This window comes from Myodes glareolus, chromosome 4 (genome assembly GCF_982192425.1).
Source record: "Myodes glareolus chromosome 4, mMyoGla1.1, whole genome shotgun sequence".
In the NCBI taxonomy this organism is placed as follows: Eukaryota; Metazoa; Chordata; class Mammalia; order Rodentia; family Cricetidae; genus Myodes; species Myodes glareolus.
In genome coordinates, this window is record NC_142029.1 from 89870821 (window position 1) to 89876851 (window position 6031).

Genomic DNA, 6031 nt, shown 5'->3' on the forward strand with positions numbered 1-6031 from the left:
TGTCAATCTTATTGATTTTCTCAATAAACCAGCTCTTTGTTTCACTGATTCTTTGGATTGTTTTCTGTGTTTCTATTTTGTTGATTTCAGTCCTCAGTTTGATTATTTCCAGTCTTCTACTCCTTCAGCGTGAGTCTGCTTCATATTTTTTAGAGCTTTCAGGTGTTCTGTTAATTCTCTAATGTGAGCTTTCTCTGTTTTTTTTTAATGTGGGCACTTAGTGCTATGAACTTTCCTCATAGCACTGTTTTCATAGTGTCCCATAGGTTTGGGTATGTTGGGTCTTTATTTTCATTGAGTTTAAGGAAGACTTTAATTTCTTTCTATATTTCTTCTCTGACCCAGAGGTGGTTTAGTAGTTGACTGTTCAGGTTCCATGAGTTTGTATGCTTTCTTGGGGTAGAATTATTGTTAAATTCTAACTATATTCCATGGTGATCCAATAAGACACAGGTGGTTACTAAAAATTTTTCTATCTGTGGAAGTTTGCTTTGTCATCATGTATGTGATCAATTTTCAAGAAGGTTCCATGAGATGCTGAGAAGAAGGTATATTCTTTCCTATTTGGTTGAAATGTTCTATAGATGTATGTTAAGTCCATTTGTTTCATTACCTCCATTTGTTCTCTTATTTCTGTGTTCGGTTTCTGTCCAGTTGACCTGTCCATTGGTTAGAGAGAAGTGTTGAAGTCTCCTACTATTCGTGTGTGGGGTTTGGTATGTACTCTTTGTTCTAGTAATGTTTCTTTTACATATGTGGGTGCTTTTATATTAGGGGCATAGATATTCAGGATTGAGACTTCATCTTGATGAATTGTTCCTGTTATGAATATCAAGTGCCCATCTCCATCTCTTCTGATTGATTTTTATTTGACGTCAATTTGTTAGATATGATATAGCCCCACCCACTTGTTTCTTAGGTCGCTTTGATTGGAAAACCTTTTTCCAACCGTTTACTCTGAGGTAATGTCTATATTTCGGGTTGAGGTGTGTTTCTTGTAAACAGCATAATGTTGGCTCCTGTTTTCATATCCATTCTCTTAACCTGTGCCTTTTTATAGGTAATTGAGTCCATGGATATTAAGTAATATTAATGACCAGTGGTTGTTAACTCCATTTATTTTTTTGATGGTAGAGTTTATATGTTTCCCTTCTTTGAATTGTGCTGGTGGATGGCTGTTCGAAGTCTGAGTTTTTATGGGTGTTGTTGGATTCCTTGAGTTGTGATTTTACTTCTAGTACTTTCTGTAAGGCTGAGTTTGTGGCTACTTATTGTTTAAATTTGTTTTTATCCTGGAATATCTAGTTTTCTCCAATGATGGTGAAAGAAAGCTTGGCTGGGTATAGTAGTCTGGGCTTGCATCTATGGTCTCTTAGTTTCTGCAGCTCAACAACCCAAGACCTTCTGGCTTTCATGGTTTTCATACAGAAGCCAGGTGTAATTCTGGTAGGTATACTTTTATATGTTACTTGACCTTTTTCTTTTGCAGCTCTTAATATACTTTCTTTATTTTGTATGTTTTGTGTTTTGATTATTATATGGCAAGGGTAGTTTTCTTTTGGTGTTCTGTATGCTTCTTGTACCTTCGTAGATATATTCTCCTTTATTATATTATAAGATGGTTTAAAAAAGGTTATTGGCCATTTGTGTTTTTTCCTTTCTTTCCTCCTATTTCTCCCCCTTCTTTTTGAAAACATATATATTCATTTCCTTTATCCATTTGTTGATTGATAGATTTATTTCCTAGGTATTTAATTTGTCATTTATGGACGTTAACTCTGATTCTTCAGACATGTGCTCTCTGTTTGAAATACACACAAATATCAGGAAATTACTAAAGGGCCATGAGAGAGGGGGATTTCAAGGGAAGAAAGTTATAGTGCAGTGGTATCAAGGGTTAAAGAGAACAATGGTACAGAAAGGGTTAATTGGGGAAGAGGACGGAAGGGTAGTGTAGATGAGGGAATGTGGAAAGGGATAAATAAATAATGTTATATTTGTTTTATTTTTTACTGCACTCATTGTGTATCAGACTGCCTGTGTTGCTCTGTGTGTGTGTCTGTCCTGCAATAGTCAGAATGTGGGGGTTAAAGAAGAACTTGTATAAATCGAAATTTCTCCTTCTATTTTGTGGGTACCAGAAAATGAACTCAGGTCATCAGGCTTAGTAACAAACAACTTTATTCACTGTTCTCCTAATCATAAGATTTTAAACTTGAGGAGTGATAACATGACACAAAGTGTTAGTGCATTGACCAATAAATCTGAGGAAATAAATTCAGTCTTCAAAACCAACAGGGCAGAAGGAGAGTACTGACTCCTGCAGGTTTACTTTGGAACTACACAAGTGTGTCATGGCATGTCAAGACAGAAACATGCATAAAAAATAAAAAACACAAATGTTTTATAATTGAAACTAATCTAGACAACTATATAGAATTAACAAATTAAACCTTTAAAGGCACACAAGAATGACAGCATATCCAATATAATACAGTAAGATACATTTAGACTACGAAAGACATTAAGGCATATGATGGAAAGACCAAGATATAGGGTTCAAGACAAGGTCAGCAGCAGAATTCTTGCTCCCATGGTCCAGAGCCAGGATTCAATGGACAACACTGAAAAACAAGGTTAGAATGACTTATAATATTGTCACGTATATAAATATTCATATGTAAACACCTGTAAATGTGCATCAAAACTTATTAATGTGTTTTAAACTTTGAAATATATGCCTAAGCAGGTGAACAAGCTGTGTTTTTGCAGGATGGGATGGGATTCCAGGTCATGTTTCCTTGGCAAGCACTGTCTGTGCAATGTGCTAGAAAAATACAACATTATGATGTAAACAACATAAACTTCAAATTTACTTAGTTTACTACGAAATAAGCTAAACAGGTCTGCCGTTCCATGCATACACAAACTAGACGTGGATGTTGTGCTGTTGCTGTGACTACAGCCCATGTGAAGACTTAATCTTAATTGTGAACTTGAGTGTATCGAGAATATCTAGGAGATTCCTCAAACACTGCTGTGGGTGTATCAGTCACATTTCTAAACATGGTTAGGATATGAAGTTTCTGACCTAATTAATCTATCGAAGCCATAAACACATTGAAATTTCTGGCATATTATAAAAGAGTTACAGGCTGAAATGGAGAAAGATAGGACCATGGGCTTGGAGGGTCTATCCTGTCCTGGTCCCTACCTAATCTACTCGGCTATGAATCATACATGTCATGATATGAGTTGCTCTGATCCTCTACATCCTCTCCAACATGATGAAAATTTCTAAAATCATAAACTAAACTTGATCAGTGCTCCATAATATTGTTTTACTCATGTCACAGCAGTGAGAAACCAGATACCATATGTCTTCCATTCAGTGACTAAGAATGGAACTAATGTCTGCTAGAACCTTGGCAGAAGAGCCACCACTAACCTGAAGATTCACAATGGGTTGTGAGCTCTGTGATATTCACTAATATTAAAGCACTGTTGATAAAAGTAAAGGTGATGTGAATAGGGAAAGTTTGGCAAATAACCATTAGTGATGGAAGGATGGACGAAGAAAAGGAAGGAAAAGAGAATCTGAAAGGCAGAAGCAGTTGAGAGATGGGGAGCAGAGAACATTGCTCTATTCCCAACTGAACTATCGACACATCAAGAGCTGATGCCGATCCAGACAGGTGTCAGGGCTTGGGCAGTGCAGGGAATAGATGGGTCAGGGTCATGAGCCTTGAGAGCACAGGGAAGGAATAAGGACTCACCTGCAGCTGAACTGGGCAAGGAAAGGCCCAGCCTCTAAAACTCATTACACAAAGATTGGTCGTTGCAACATGTAAAGTCCAGTCTGAGGCCATGATGGGTGAAAGTCTTATTTAAGCAATGAGAAGAACAATCCTGCTACCCAAAGAGGATCTCATTACCTGTACAAGAAAAATAACAATGATTAGCCCTAACGATCTGTAAAATCAGAGTCTCGGAAATGAAGAAAATTAGGCTCCCCAGTGAAAAGTATGCCAGCCACACTGAGGTGATTATAGTTATCATCTATCAACCTGTAATCTGCCTTGCAAACATGCCTCCCATTCTCAAATTACTTACTGGTATTTTTCAGTTAAAATCCTCACACCCGTGAATATGTTTTCCAGAACGCTATAAAGGCCATGCAGAGACCCTGATCAAAAAAGTATCTTCGTCTGGCAAAGAAAGGTCGACAACCAGTACCAAATGTAAAGAAAGAAGCCTTCTCCTGAAATTACACAGAAACACAGCCTTCCACAGTCTCTGCTCTGTCCTCAGGAGTGTAAAGAGTGCTGATTCATGCCTGAGCAGCAAACAAGGTCACCCAAGACCTCCGAGTATTGACATACCTTTAGACACTACCAGTATGCCATATTCCTGGTCTTCTTTAGCCTCACACATGCTTTCTCCTTTCTCACACTCTCCATCAGAGTTTAGCATGTCATACTGCAAGCATGTCAGAGCTGAAGAGACAAAACCAAATATAAGAGGTTCATTCAGAGCACCCCATCAAGCATCAGGCAAGGAGCTAAGACTATTGCTAGCATTAAGGAAAAAGAAACAGTTAAAGGAAATAGCTGGATGTAGGAGGAACTGGCCTCTAAAGGGTAGCCCATGACCATAGACCCTAGAAAGGATTTCAGAAGAGCGAAGTTTCTCACTTCAAATATTGTAAATGGATTGGGTTGTGAGGAGGAAGATCAAAGCTCTGGTGTAGGGAGCTTGAGTCTACCTCCTATGAGCAGACAAGCGCTCCCATCACTTTCTTATCTTCATCCTGTCATAAACCCTCCTTACATCATTTCCAATACAATTTAGGCCTATACACAGGTAATTGGAGGAAATGAGAATGTTTGCTAAGAACAAAGAGGTGAACTAAACAACCAAGAGAAAGGACACCAGGAGTAGAGGCACAATAAAGAGGAGGAAAAAGAGGAGAAGCCCATACTGTGTACAGCAGAAGGAAGGGAAGGATGGAGAGGAAAGAAAATGCAGATGAACGCTGTGGGGTCCATGTATAAAAGGACGCAGGTCTTATATCTTATTCCTGACCTCCCAAACCCAATGCCCTTCCACAGTATCTCTGTCCACCAGCAATGGCCCCTTCCATCTGTCAGGATCTCACCTTGCAGGAAGCCCACCACTAGGGAGAGGCCCAGCAGGAGTAGCAGGAAGTGCTTTCCCATGTCAGTGGAATCCTAACCTTCTGTTAGTAGACATTGCAACCTGAGACTGCACTTTTGTTTTCAGGTCACCAAGACACAAATAATCACACAGAAACTATATTAGTTACAACACTGTTTGGCCAACGAGTTATGTGTATTCTTACTCAACTCTTGCATCTTAAATTAACCCATTTCTATTAATCTACATATTGCCACGAGGTTGTGGCTTACTGATAATGTTCTGGCATCTTTCTCCTTTGGTGGCTACGTGGCTTATCCCTCGACTCCAACTACTCTCTCTGTTTCTGTTCAGATTTCCTGTCTGGATTTACTCTGCTAAGCCATTGAGTGAAACAGCTGTAATCATTATCCAAAATACAAAAGGACAAGTCACATCAAGACAGACATTGTTGGGCTAGTTGGGCCACATCCTGAAAGCCACTTTAATAAGTCCTCATTCTCTAAGTTCTGTTCCAATAGAGAACCCTGACTAATATAGACCTCCTGGGTGACTCCATCCCTAGGAAGCTTTTTCAAATTAGTGTGAGTTCTCTTAGCTCCCATAGTCTTTTATTCTTGTTTTTCATTATTTGGTATGTCTTCATCTTCTGCTTCCAGCATCTTCTGACTTTCCACACCCCATGATACACTTCTTCCTTTGCAAAATGCAGGTCATGGATTTTAGGTTTACAGCCCCGTGACACCATGGCAGATCTGTGCCAACATGAGCCCTCAGATGTACCTTCTCAGCTGGAATTCACTATCAAAAAAATGAGACCTTTGTCCCATCACCAGTTTTACAGGGGTAAAACATAGAGACAAAAAAGTCAAAA

At 38.9% G+C, this 6031-nt stretch overlaps 1 pseudogene; it reads right to left on the minus strand.

The window, feature by feature from the left end:
* Positions 1–3810: 3810 nt before the first annotated feature.
* On the minus strand, positions 3811–5219 carry LOC148122385 (prostate and testis expressed protein 14-like; annotated as a pseudogene).
* Positions 5220–6031: the final 812 nt, after the last annotated feature.